At 34.9% G+C, this 15,710-nt stretch overlaps 1 pseudogene across 1 annotated transcript; it reads right to left on the reverse strand.

The window, feature by feature from the left end:
• Positions 1 to 10,092: 10,092 nt before the first annotated feature.
• On the reverse strand, positions 10,093 to 15,407 carry LOC110320863 (annotated as a pseudogene). Its single transcript, XR_002380482.2, has 2 exons — positions 15,257 to 15,407; positions 10,093 to 10,893 (listed from the first exon to the last, which is right to left on the reverse strand). The product of XR_002380482.2 is annotated as a vacuolar protein sorting-associated protein 52 homolog pseudogene (transcript).
• Positions 15,408 to 15,710: the final 303 nt, after the last annotated feature.

Below are 15,710 nucleotides of genomic sequence, written 5' to 3' on the forward strand. Positions count from 1 at the left end.
ACACACACACACACACACACACAAACACACACACAGGCATATACAGCCACATGCACAGGCACACATACCACACACAGGCACACAAACCATGCACAGGCTCATTCACATACACACATATCACATACATATAAATACACACTGCACATTCACATGTACATGTGTGTGCACACACATACACACATGCAAACACACACACACACACACACACACACATCACACACACATATCCGGCTTTGTGATTCAGTGAATTTATTAGGTCCAACAGGAGAAGCACATATGATGGTTATGCATAAAAAATGATGACTCAAATGCTATTGCATCACCAAAAATACATATGGCAGTATGGATGACAACTTATAATGTTTGTGGATATTCAGGTAAAACGTGTAGGCAGTTGGCCAAAGAGAGCTTCTCCTTTCCCCAGCAGGTATCAATACTTATAAACTTTTTTTGTTTGTTTTTGTTTGTTTGTTTGTTTGTTTTTTTCAAGACAGGGCTTCTCTATGTAGCTCTGGCTGTCCTAGAACTCACTCTGTAGACCAGGCTGGCCTCGAACTCAGAAATTCTCCTGCCTCTGTCTCCCAAGTGCTTGGATTAAAGGCATGTGCCATCACTGCCTGGCATACTTATACACTTTAAGTAGTGAACTTATACATTCTTACATTTCAGGAACCTTTTGACTAAGTTAGATTTTGCATATTTCCTGAGTCCTAGGACTTCTCCTTCCAAAAACAAATGTCTCAATTACCAGCACCTGTCTATTATTACAGCCAGGGCAATTGTATTTCAAAAAGTAATGATTTTTGTATAAGCTCTGTTTAATTAATAGCCTAAGTCAATGTGCAACCAAAGAAATATTAATTGTTAGTTCAAATTAAATGAAGTAAAAGATGTAGTTTCTCAGTATTAGCAAATAAATTCCAATTACACTATCTAGTAGCCAGATAAAAGTGACTGTTACTTTACAGTCAAGACATAAAAAAGTTATTTTAGTCCAATGAATAGTTGAAAGAAATGCTGAATGTATTCAAACAACCATAAATTCTATGGTTAAAAAGTGATATGTGATTGATTGTAATAAATGTTTATTAAAAGATAATGGTGATAAGGTTAGGATTTTGTCAAAGATTGATTGAAAGCAATATAGTTTGTTTCTCGGTTATTGCTGCTAAAACTCTGGATGAAATATAAATGAATAAATAAATGTCTCCTGAGGACTCTGAAAAGAAAATAATAGAGGGTGGACTGAAGGGTAGTCTGAAGAAAAAAAATCTATATAATATCTACTGTCTTTTTCTACCTTGTATTCAAGACATTGATCAAAATATCTCTGAAAGTGAAGCTGAGTGATAAACACTGTCAGCAAAACTAACTAGAAAAGACATCGCTCAGCATGTCTTCCTTTAAGGGAAGCTGCTCTTTCTACTCTTGTGGCCATGTATCAATTCCAGATCTATTCAAGGTGTCTTTTTGCTGATGAACCAGGCCAAAAAGAACTGAGACTATGTGAGATTGCATAGAAAATGTACAAGAGGAGACTTTATTATAAGAGTAGGTGGAGAACTACTTCTTTGATCCCCCTATCGTTGTTGTTGTATTGTGATAAGTATTCCAACCAGCAACTAACTTTTGGAATGTTGAAGAAAAGTATTGGAGTAATCTTACTTTTCTTACCACACTCTTTCAAAAATGAGCCAAAGAGATAGAAAAAAATCCTAAAATGTAAAGAGCAAAAGATGGGGAAACATTAGTTTCTTAGAAGTGGTGTATCAAAATATTCACACTCTGAAGCTGAGATTTGAAGAATATATGTTAGATGTAGTCTGTGAGAAATGGACTACATAACAACATCTGGATCTCAAATGCTAAGTTGGAGAATTCACATGTGTACACACATTTGTGAAAGAATGTGTACAAATTATATTCCTAACTAAAATTGTGTAGGGATTGCCATTAAGTTATTGAAAGCAAATGACTATCAATAGTTAATCTCATATCCACGAAGTTCCTTCAGTGAAACAAATTCTATCCAATGAATAAACAGTAAGAGAAAAGAAGATTAACTTCCAAGTATGAAGGCAATATACATCAAACTAATATCCAACATCAAACTAAAAAGAGAGAAACTTGAAGATATCCAACTAAAATCAGGGACCAGAAAAGGTTGCCAACTCTCTTTCTACCTATTCAATATAGTACTTGAAGTTCTAGCCAGAGCAACTAAACAACAAAAGGAGGTCAAGGGAATACAAATTGGAAAGGAATAAATCAAAATATCACTATTTGCAGATGATACGATTATATATTTAACTAACTCCAAAAATTCCACCAGAGAACTCCTAAACCTGATAAACAGCTCCAGAATAGTAATGAATGTGAAATTAACTAAAACAAATCAGTAGTCTTCCTATATTCAAAAGATAAAAAGCATGAGAAAGAAACTAGGGAAAGGCCAATGTTCACAATTGTCATAAACGATATAAAAAATCAAGCAAGTGAAATATCTGCATGACAAGAGCTTCAAGTCTCTGAAATAAGAAATCAAAGACCACAGAAGATGGAAAGATCTTCCATGCTCATGGATCAGCAGGACTAACATAGAAAAAATGGATGTCTTACAGAAAGCAATCTACAGATTCAATGTAATCACCATCAAAATAATAACTCAGTTTTTCAGATAGATTGTAAGAGCAATTCTCAGATTCATCTGAAATAACAAAACAAACAAACAAACAACAACAACAACAAGCCAGAATAGTGGAAACTATTCTCAACAATAAGAGAACATCTGGGGAATTCACTATCCCTAACCCCAAGCTGTACTACAGAGTAATAATGAGAAAACTACAATGTATTGGTACAGAGACAGACAGGTAGATCAAAGGAATAGAATTGAGGACACAGAAATTAACCCACACACCTACAGTCACCTGATCTTTGACGAAGAATCCAAAACCATTCAGTGCAAAAAGGATAGATTTCCTTAAAAGGGCAGTAAAGTTACAGCACAGGGAATTACAAAATTTGGGGAGATATAAAATATCATTCATGTATGACTTAGTTTGATTTTCTATTAGTATGAAGAAATATCATGACCACAGCAATTCTCAAAATGGTAAACATTTCTTTGGAGCAAGTTTAGAGCTTAAAAGGTTTAGTCGATTACCTACATACCTGAAAGTATATTAGCATACAGGCAGACATAGTGCTGAAGAAAAAGCTGAGAGTCCAACATCCAGATCAACATGAAGAAAGACCGAGACCCTATGCCTGGCTTGATCTTTTAAGATCTCAAAGCACATCACTTATTGACCACATGTCTTTCAACAAAGCCCAACTTATTTCAAGGTTATACCTCCTAATATTTCCAACTCCGATGGGTCTATGTGGACCATTTTTTTCAAAGTAATATAATCTATTTAATGAAAGAATTACATCTGTTGAGAAAATATATTAAATGTATTATAAAATACTTAGGAGTTTTCTCTAGCTCCTTCCTTGGGGACCACATGCTTAGTCCAATGAATGGCTATTAGTATCCAGTTCTGTATTTCTCAGGCACTGGCAAAGCCTCATAGGAGATAGCTACTTCAGGCTTCTGTCAGCAATTTCTTGATGGCATCCACAATAGAATCTGGGTTTGGTGGTTATGTATGGGATGGATCCTGAGGTGTGGCAGTCTCTGAATGGTCTTTCCTTCAGTCTCTGTTCCACACTTTGTCTATGTAACTCCTTCCATGGGTATTTTGTTCCCCATTCTAAGAAGTATCGAAGTATTCACATTTTGGCCTTCCTCCTTCTTCAGTTTCATGTGTTTTTCTAATTCTATCTTGGGTATTCTGAGATTCTGGGCTAATAATCCACTTATCAGTGAGTATGTATCATGTGTGTTCCATTGTGATTGTGTTACATCACTCAGGATGATACCTTCTATATCCATCCATTTGCCTAAGAATTGGATGGAGCACAGGGTCCCCAAGGAAGCAACCAGAGAAAGTACCCAGGGAGCTGCAGGGGTTTGCAGCTCCATAGTAGGAACAACAATATGAAATAACCAGTAACCCAGAGTTCTCTGGAACTAAACCACTAACCAAAGAAAACACATGGTGGGACTAATGGCTCTAGCTGCCTATGTAGCAGAGAATGGCCTAGTCAGTCATCAATGGGAGGGGAGGCCTTGGACCTTTGAAGGTTCTATGCCCCAGTATAGGGGAATGCCAGGGTCAGCAAGTGGGAGTGGGTGGGTTGGTGAATAGGGAGAGGAGAGTGGAGGGGAAAAATTTAAGGAAAGAGGATATCATTTGAAATGTAAATTAAAAGAATATCTAATAAAAAATAAAATATAAAAAAAATTCTAAGTATTTTAATATAAGCCAAATGGTATATATCATTAACCAATGCAAAGTTCTAGGGCTAAGAATCATGTTTGAGATATTTTATGCATGTGATAAATTTTTATACAGGTAAACATAAAATATATGGATAAATGTAGAAGTTGATATAGATATTGGAAAGAGAAATAGAGAGATCGATATAGATGATAGATAGTTAGAGAGATAGATGGATAGATAGATAGATAGATAGATAGATAGATAGATAGATAGATAGATAGACAGATAGATAGATACGGGTATGGGTCCAGATCTATAGATAATGCATTCATTATAAGCGCTAGAATCACAAAAATTGTGAGTTAATAAATATTGCCAAAATAGCCTTTAAAAACTGTTGGAAACTTTTGGGTTTTTTTGGTTTGTTTGCTTATAGACAGGATTTGACAAAGCTGCCCTCAAATCACCTAGATCCATCTTTTTCTGCTTCCTAAAGGCTGCTGTGAAGGGTATGTATCACCATGTCAGGTTAAGCAAATCAAAATTTTAACTGATGATAAGAAAATGGCAGAGAAGTGGAAATAGATGAACAAATAAGAAAAATATAACTAATATAAGAGTGTCATTTAACTGTGCTAACACATTCAGAATAAAATTAGTCAACAGGATCAGAACAAATAATAAAAGATAATGCATTGTGTAAGTATTGCTAAATATAAAGCTCTATCATGTATATTAATATTGCAAACTATGGACTTCTACATAGGAAACCTAAAATAAAACAGCATATCACAAAAAATGAAACAACTCCATACTTGGAAAGGAAGAACATCAACTGACAAAGACAATGGTGACATTTATGTCCTCTCACTGCTCTGTGATTTGGTCATAAGTCAGCATAGTATGGACTGTAAAATATACAGGATAATTTGAGATTTTGTCAACTATAGAAGAAGAATTCACTAATATAGACACAATTCTTTGTCATAAAGCTCTTTACGAAATCAAGAGACTTGAAGACATGTAAACTTGATGTAGAATCACAATAGAATAAAACTTATTACAAGAAGTATATACACATTCTTGTTTATGTTCTCTTTGTTTAATATTTTTACAGATTACTTATCAAATGGAAGCCAACTTTAGGAAAGAGGAAATAAATATCAAAGTACCACGTTTTTGCTTTTTATTTTTTTACTTACTAAAAAAAAATTTTTGTGTAATTACATTGATATTCATTGTGTCTAATAACAACTCTAATTATCATTTACATGTTAATGAAGATTTCATAAAGTAGGAAATCAGATATCCTATAAATAATGTTGTCTTGTAAACTATAAAATATTCATGTTGAGTCTAAATATATTGATATCTGTATGAACACATTCTATCACAATGAAGATTAGTCATGTAAGACTATTTCTGTGCATTAAGAGATGAAGGAAAATTTCATGCAAACTACTATTCCTTTTGTTTTTCATACATCTTTAACATATAAATTCATTGATAATAATGAGTATCAAATAATCTCTAACCAATGACATTATATGTAGAGATGTATGTCCATTTAAATATTGTCAGATGCACACTTTAACAAAGAGACATTTGGGTACAAGATTAACTAGTAGAAAATATATTAATTTAATAAAATTATTGAGACATGAGATAAAATGAATGTAAATGACATGGTGTATTTTCTAAGAGATTAAGGTATTAGCATTGAAAGAATTATTATAACATAAGGAAACTTTATCATTTGAGGGGTATATAGGATGTAAAATACGATATTTTAAAAATGGTTATGCCTTTGGTAAGTTTCTACTAATCATTAATTTGTGTATTATATATCCGTTTTCTTTTTTGCCAATTTTGGTCAATTTTTGGTGTTCACAGGTATATCATTCTAAACTCTTGCTCATCCTTGGCCCCTATTTGATATTATACACTTAAAAATAATTCTCAGACCATCTGGCTACTGAAAGCATGGCCCAGAGGTCAAGCAATGATTCAGCAGAGGATAGCATGCCAGCTGCCTTGTCACTATGTCCTTCATGGTGTATGTTATCTTTGTATTAAAAGACATGTCATTTCTTGAATTCAGGCATCAGTTTCTGTTGCCTAGAAACATTTAAATTATGACCAGCCTCTGTTTCATAATATTTAAAACAGGAAGTTTGACCTTTTCAGTTGTAAAATGAGGGCAAATGGCCCACTTGGAAAATGGATCTGATGTATAAAAAGCATGATAATATGTTAATATTACAAAGATCAACCAGAGTTATTCTGCAAATGTCACTTCCTTAAACTGTTTTTGGTAATATTACTGTAATAATTATTGTTTATAGCAGAGTACTAAAACATTAAGACATCATCAGAAAGAGTCTATTAATGGCTGAGTAAATTGATGAGTACAGAATTTTGAAGTCACCAGGTTACTATAAGTATATGAAGTTCCAAATGTCGTAAGAACATTAAGTTTAAATTATCCTAATTTTCAGGAGCTATAGTTATTTGTGCTTAAAGTTTAAAATTTTATAATGATTATAGTAGAAATGAATGTGTAGTATTTAATTCTAAAATTATTTTTTGTAAACCTTCCTTTGAAATCTTCCCATTGCCCCTCATGAAATTTCTGGTTACGATGATTAGTGCACACAGCTAAAACTTCAATTCCACCACCCAGTTATGAAAAAAATGCATGGTGTTTGTCCATTTAGGTCTGATTACTTCCTTAGGGGAGATTATTTGTAGCTCCATTTATATACATACAAATTTCATAATTTAATTTTAAAAGAATAATAATATTTATTTTGCATAAATTCATTGCTCATCATTTGATACATATCATGGCTCTTTGCATTTTGAAGCATTTGTGAATAGAGGAGCAATAAAAATAGATGAACATGTACCTCTCTATAACAATAAAGTCTTTAGAGACTATCCCAGGAGTGACATCATTATTTCATAGAGTAATTATATTTCTAGCTTTTTAAGAACTATTCCTACTGATTTTCATTGTGGCTGTAACAGTTTTCTCTTTTGTCAACAGTTAATAAGTGTTGTATTTTCCTGATGTCTGTATGACAGCAACGCTGTACACACTAAGTCATATTGATTGTGACATATCCATAAGATCAAGCCAACCAAAATCCTAGCACCTGGGGATCAGTGCCATGAAGTTTCTAACTAAGGAGCTATTGACATTGAATACTTCCTGGGAAGGCAGAATCTACTTATTTCATAGATACTGTCTTGTTAGAAAACCAGTAACATGGGCTTCCCATGTTACTGTTCCAGTAAATGGTCTTCCCTCATATCATACAGGCATGGTTAAATGGTTTTAGTTAATTAAAAAGCAAAACAAAACAAAATATAAAGTTGGTATGTAAAATGGTGGTGGATCTGATAAAAGAGTAAATGGAAGTGTGCACAAGGATGGAGGATTTGGTAAAATTAAATTATAATCTAGCCCTTACATACTTCTCAAACACTAAAAAGTCCTATAAAAATGAAGTGTATTAAAGTTACATGGCAATGTCAATGAAAAGAAAAGTTTGTTTTATAAACATATCTAAAATAAAAGATATATTTTAAAAGTTAACAGTTTAGGTTGTTTTGAAGCTATTTTTTTTTGTCTAAATATCATTTGTACTGTGGTATATTCTTAAACATACTGCGTGATATATCTATCCAGATTCTAATCTAGCATGAGAAAACAATTAAGAGAGCAATGATAATTAAGTAACATTTTTTCTAATCTTTGCATAAAACTACCTTAAAATGCTGCATGTTATAAACATCTTTGGAAAAATTGGTTATAAATGCCATGAAGATTTTCAAAATCTTTGTTTCCTTCATCTCTAACTAGATACCATATATCTAGACATTAATTATATATTATTGGACTATATAAGTTAATAAAATAATAAATTTTCTCTTCAAAATAAAACATTCTCCACAGCTTTTAATAATGAATGGCTTGATTTCTATTGAAACAATAATACATATTATAACTTACCATTCTACTATAAAATGGCTAAAGAAGTAAATACGAGAGTCTATAAGATAAGGACTATAAGACTGATGTCCTTATTAGGACACAATTAAAGCAAAATGGCTATGCACACAAGGGTTTTATAATTTCATTTACTTGCTAGCATGAGGATGAAAATATAACTAAATAAAAATAGCTGAGCAAAGGAACAGGATGTATGTTATATGTATTTTAGTTTTTAAAGGACTAATAGAATTCTTGTCTAAATCTGGATCCTTCACAGAATAAATTTCATTCAATCACAGGTGTTATGTCTTAGAAGGACATTATCTGGATTCTCAGATCTTGATTAATGATTTGTTGCTGCATCATCCTATAGAAAAGGGAAAAAGAAAGACAAACAGAGGACAAAAAGGAATCCAAACTTACTTATCACAATGATGGCAGTACCATATAGGAGACAACGATCATAGCGTCACCACCTTTTAATGTTGTGTGATTTGGTTGCATGACTGCTCACTTTATATTGATTAATAATAATAATAATAATAATAATAATAATAATAATAATAATAATAATAATAGCATCAGTAGGAAGTAGGCCATGAACTATTCACTGAATCCAAAGCAACCGATGATCTAAGAGAATGTCAAAGGGATTTGAGGGAAGGTTCATTTCTGGATTATGCCTGATATTCATTCATGATGAAGTGAGTTAGGAAAAATCCACATGTATCCCAGCCCAGAAAACAGAAAAGATAGATCCCCGGAGTTCACTGGCCAGCCACCTGCTGATGTTCAAAGAAATATCTTAAATCTTAGCACTGAGGAGCCAGAGGCTAGTATATCTAAGATGAAGGCTGGTATGGTCTATATAGTGAGGGTTGTCCCAGTTAATTAGTGAGATCTTGTATTACAATTATATGCATATCAAAATTAATAGGGGGCTAGAAATGTAAATTAGGAGTAAAATTTAGTTGCTGTCCTTGAAGAAGACTAAGGTTTAGTTTCCAGTATTGACATAGAAACTCAAAACCATAAGTATGTCCAGTTCCAGGTTATCTGAAATCCATTTCTGACCTTCATGGACACCAGGCATGCATACAATGCACTCACACACATATAGGTCAAAGATTCATGAATATAAAATAAATATAAATAAATATTTTACTTTTTTAAAAAAGTAATATTTATAATGGTTAAGGCAGACACTTGACCTGAAACTACAAACACTCTCTCTCTCTCTCTCTCTCTCTCTCTCTCTCTCTCTCTCTCTCTCTCTCTCTCTCTCTCATTTACATGTTTATATACACAAACACATAACACACACTGAATGTAATAGTCATAAACTATTTTTTTTCAAAGGCCCAGGGACAAAGGAGAGGACACAGTCCCAGCACAGTAAGTACTTATTATTGCCACTGAGTGAGCCCCACCACATAGTGATCTCACTGTTCCAGCAGAGCCCCCAGATCAGCTACTGGGTGGCCTGTGCAGCTGTGCCCTAAGAGCTGAGGGTCAGTCAGAATCTGAGGTGGTAAAAGCTCACAGGTTGTGAGTGAACAGCAGAGGAGCTGACAGAACTGGAAATGAAGGTCACCTCACTCAGAAGCCCAGGGAGTGGCCTTGGGCCTACTCTGTTGAGGCAGATTCCTGGCAATAGAGGCTGAGTGGGGTGTGTGGAAGCCGCAGAGACAAAAGGGATGGGAAGGGGTCCCAGGTGAGAGTGGCCTACAGAATCCACAGGAGCTTAGGGCCCCAGGGGGTCTGAATCAGAAGTTGGGCTTGTGTTTCTTCAGCTCTACCATGAGGTGATGAATGTTGATGAGCTCAGTCCTGGCTGGGAGTGCATGGAGCTGGTGCTGGGACTGGGACAGCACCTGATGGAAGCGATGGTAGAGCTGGATCAGCTGTGTCAGCTCCCCCTGGATGATGCTGGTTCCATTTCAGAATTTGGTAAAACTCCGAATTACATCCTGACTCAGGGACTCCACTGATGCCTTACAGGATCTACCAAAGTCACGGATTAGCTGAGTGACTCGGGCTTCCTCTCCTCGGAGCCGCTCAGCCTGCCCACACTCACTGAAGGCTTCAGCCACCTTCACAAATGCCACCAGACTCCCGAAGGGGGGGAGACAGCAACTCCTCAATGAACTCCTGTGACAGAGCATTAAGCAGCTGCTGGAAACTCGCCACCTCTGCTGTCATCAGCAGCCCGCTCCATCAGCACCCCTAGCATCATGTCATAGTTGTTGATCAGAAACATAAGCTGCTCCTTCCTTGAGAACTCTGCATCCACTCGGAGGACAAAATTCTCCACTTCCACCTCCACCTGGAGCTGTCCCAGCAGCTGCAGTGTGCGTTCATTGGGGATCCTCTGGTTGATGCTGACAAGTGCAGAGGAGAACTCAGCATAGCGGCCTGTGATATAGTGGGGCCGAGTGTCCAGTCCCCCAAGGCGCTGGGGGTCAGTGCTGCAGACACTCTGGACATTCATCTCCAGGATCAGCTCAAACCAAGGCCACAGAAAGGCAAGCACCTGCTCCCAGTACCGCCTCCAGGCACAAACTATTAATGAAACTGAATCTATATTTTTATTTTATTGATTTATTAATTAATTTTGTATCTATATACACATGCATTTATGCCATTGTGTATGAATGCAGTCACAAGACTCCCCAGAATTGCTTCTCTCTTTTCTCCAGGCAGTTTCCAGGGCAGAGTCATGTCAGTTTTCTGAACAAGGGCACTTACATACTAAGCCACTTTTCCAACCTCTCAAAAATAAACTTTTTTATTAATCTGAGTTCACTTTTTATTTTTTTAATTAAATATTTTATATTATTTCATTTTATTTAGCTTCTGTTATGCTGATTATGTTCCCTTTTAACAGTTTTTCTAGTTCTTTTTAATAACTAAAAAATAAGTATTTAAAAGTAGAATTTCTGTAATGCAATCCAGAGACTTTTATGTTTCATTGTAAGGAAGAGAAACAAGAGATTTAAATTTTTCTTTGTAAATACTGATTAGATCTATTTCTTTAGAATGCAAGTTTAAGGTACATTTTATATTTTCATTAACTAGATATTTTCACAAAAAAATGAATGAAAACTTTTAAGTAATTGTTTTGCCTTTACCGTTTAAATTATGTATAATTTATGTGTGTACACATACCCACTATATATATATATATAGTGTTTTGGCTAGAAAGATGTTGCAATCCTATGCATTATGACCGTTCATCAAATGTTAGTGCTTTTTATAACAGGTCTTCAACAGCACATGCATCTGAGAAGAGAGGAATACAAAAGACATGACTATGACTAAGCCAACCTCTTCTAGATAATTCTTCATTAAGAAAAATTTACAAGATTATTCGAGAATATGTCAAGTTGGCAATTAAAATTCAACCATCAAAAACTCTTCCTTAACTTTGGGATTTACCTTGCAGGAGTGTAAGGGTATAAGAGTAGACATAGTTAATGCTGTCACTCGGGCTGAAACAGTTTCTGCTCTCTCCTTATCGAGTTCTTCAAAAGCAACCCAGTGTCAGCCATTTTATTGAAGAAGAAAGAGAAAGAAGAAATCCCTACATTGTTGTTCTGTTTTTATCAGTGTTTATACTAGTGAAAGCTAACACATAGGAGTCAATTTATTTTTACATCCTCTGCACATGACTGACTTTTTTCTCAAAGCCCCTAATCTTTGATCATTTATTTGTTTTCTCTAATATTTCCAACATGAACATTTGCCTGAAACTCAAGTAGTTTAGAGATAGATATATGAAGGCTTAGGATCACGTATAATAGTACTTCCATATTCCTATGGAGTCAGGGACATAGCAGGTATATGTAACTTGTTTTTTGCTTGTTTGTTTTGTTTGTTTGACTGTTTGTTTTGTTTTTTCGAGACAGAGTTTCTCTGTATAACTCTGGCTGTCCTGGAACTCACTTTTGTAGACCAGGCTGGCCTCAAACTCAGAAATCTACCTGCCAAGTGCTGGGATTAAAGGCGTGAGCCACCACCGCCTAGCTAGTATATGTAACTTGTAAATCATAAATAAAACCTGAATTCCATGTCTATTAGTATGTATAAAATAAATGTATTGATGGTAGAAGTTTACTTTCTTTATCCTTTAGTGAGATACCTAATACCTTATTAGATAGTCTCATTAGATACCATTCTTTGGCTCAGTTGAGCATTTAAAGTAGTATATTCAAAATTCCAGTGGTTTTATTTAACATAATTATTTAAATGTTGGATATTTGGTTAAAGTATCAGCTAATAATACTTTACTCAAAATTAGTTTCCTCTACAGCAACCATGATTTTAAAACTTTACAAATGGCTAATTGCTAAAAAGTGTAATAGTCTACAATTTCAAAATAGATTTCAACAGTAGGAATGCAAATAGTTTAGTAAGAAACTTAGCTGTTCTGCTTCATTTAAAAAAGCAAATTAACTTTTCATACAAAAATGTATAAATAATTATAGTGCCTGAATGGAAATTTAGCTTTAAATGTCAGAACTATAAATCTGTAATCCCTGGATAACTTTAAATTTAAATTATACTAAGTATTTTTATGACTATTGATTTGTCTATTTGTTATAATGTAAGAAATTATTAAAACTATGTAATTAACAAATGACAAGCATAATTAGATTTACCCAGCATTACCATTTCAAGAAAAATATGTGAAATGAAGCCTTCTGTGGAAGGAATAATTATCAACTTTAAAGTCAAACAAATAGAAAAAGGGAATAAAACTTAATGTCCATTCTGCAGGTTTACTGTTAGTTGCTAAAAAAAAAAAAAAAAAAAAAAATCAGCAATAAAATTGTTATATTAACTCAACTATATTATTATCCAAATTCATTTATTTAGCAATTTGTGAGTATCATTTATTGTGCAATGGTGTATCTATAAAAGAACAAATGCAAGTTGTTTTGTGATTATAAAATACTTAATTGAAAAATGGTGAATTAGATAATTAAAGCATCACAAAGCAGTATGCGAGTTTTCACAGATTTCTCTTGAATAGGTCAGAACAAATTGGTAACCTCTATGACCGTGAAACAATATTAATTCTTATAGAAATAAACTAAAGCCTAAGATATGCATAGTTTGTTACATAAATTGATGCATAGTTCCAATAGAGACAGATCATAAGATGTGTGAGATACTAAAGAAATATATCTTTTTCAATTTTGGTACTTGCCAGGACCTGTGGAGGCATATGTTGGAAAAAGTTAAGAAATATAGGTAACAAGTTGCACACACAGAATTTTATAAACAGAATTGTTACCACTGTTTAAGGTGTACTCAGAATTCAAAAAGACATTATATACTCTGATGTTGGCAGAGACTTTGTGTTTGTTAATGCTTCTTTTTTAAAGGGTGAGGGGAGAAAATCGGAACAGGTAGACATCAATAGCATTAGTTGCCTGAGGAACTCCCACTGGGAGGCAAGTATCTGAAAGGCTCTATTGGAGGAATTCTTAATTTTAAGCCTATTAGCCAATTTCTATCCTTATGATATAAGGAGGTAAAGCTGTGGAGTTAACAGCAGTTCATTGAAGGGGTAAATTGGATTGTGATTGCGAGAAGCCAGAACATGCACAGAACTTGTGCTGCCAAGCTGTCCTCCTGGTGACCCAGCCCTTTGGATTTTATTAATTTTCATAGTCTCTGCTTTAATCTAACCTGGTTGAACTGTTTCACACATCCAGCTTCACAGTTTGTGACAACTCTAGACATCCCTCTTCTGGGCCCTGTGGTTTTCTTTCCTGATCAATGGTCCCTGAACAATACTCTTGTCTGGCTATCATATCACACCTTGTTTTATGTAACCAGTTTGTAAATTGTTTCTTGGGATGCTTACTCAGCTTCGCATTACAACATTGGAGCTATAAATGATTACCAGGGAGTTTACCAAAAAAGCATCCAGTGTTTGATACATTGCTAACCAATGTTTCCATTCTCCTTATTTCCCTGGTGTTCTGGCCCATTGCCCTACAATGAGGGCATTTTTCCATGAATTTTGCTCAGATGTGATTCATGGTTGATAAACTATCTGGCTCTTGCTGTATTCTGGCATTTTTCTTTTACCCTGTCAGGAAAGGATTCATAGCTTGCAGTTTTTCCTCTCAACAGAGTGTTGATGAGCATTCAAATGCCATGCATGCAACATTCTAGTGCAGAAGTCAGCAGACAGGCTGAATTAAGATTCCTTTGTTCACAATTTCCCCCTTTCTTGGGAGACCTTTGAAAAGATTATATTCAAGCTGAGAATTTGGGAACATCACCTATGGATAATTTTGTTCTCATCAGTTTAGCCTGGAATGCTGAGAATCAGTTCAGTTTACAGCATCTATTTCTAGTTGTTCTTGACCATTGAAATTTTCTGCTGGAGTATAAATACACACTACAGTAATTACATTCTACTTTTTCTGTGGGACACAGCCTATATGCTTGATCATTCACTTTTTAATCTCACTTTCTTTACTTTATGTTAAAGAGAGAACTGATTCATTAAGGTGGTCAGTATATTGAAACACCAAGTAATACTAAAAATCAAACACACGACTAAAATCTACTATTGTTTTCATTACTTTTATTTCTAAACACCATTACTTTTAATTAACTAGCTCCCAATATATTTTATCATCACACCTGGCTTGTTCAGTTATGTGGGGAGACAGCAGAGAAGCCCAGATGGCCACAAGAAAAAAATGGAAATATGGAGCTGAGGGGGGTGGAGGAGTGGGGAAAACTTCTAGAATGACCCAGAGACCTGGCATGTGAGAAGCTCCCATGACTGAATGGAGATGACAATAAAGGAAATGACCCACAGTAGAGATATGGAACCTTAAGAGACCACCTCCAATAGATAGGCATGGCCCTCAGTGGAGGGATGGGGTCACCAACTTACCATCATAATTTCTGACCCAGAATTGTTCCTGTCTAAAAGAAGTACAGGGAAAAAGGAGCAGAGACTGAAGGAAAAGCTGTCCAGTGACCACCCCAGCTTGGAATCCATCCAATGGGTAGGCACCAAACACTGACAGTATTATTGATGCCATGTTGTGCTTGCAGACAGGAGCCTTCGTTCTTCCTTGAGTGTGGATACTTCAATCCTTCTTAGAAGGGGGTGCAAAACACTCCTGGAAAGAGTTACAGAGACAAAGTATGAATCAGAGACTGAAAAAATGGCCATCCAGAGACTGCCCCACCTAGGGATCCATCCCATATATAATCACCAAGGAATTCAAGGAATTTTTATATATTTATTTATCACCATTTGTTGCTTATTATCCAATTTTAATAAATTGTGGCCTTTTGACACTGTGTAAAAGATTTGTGTTCTGTACATGTGTAAATAGTAG

This window comes from Mus pahari, chromosome 4, assembly GCF_900095145.1.
Source record: "Mus pahari chromosome 4, PAHARI_EIJ_v1.1, whole genome shotgun sequence".
NCBI classification, from domain to species: Eukaryota; Metazoa; Chordata; class Mammalia; order Rodentia; family Muridae; genus Mus; species Mus pahari.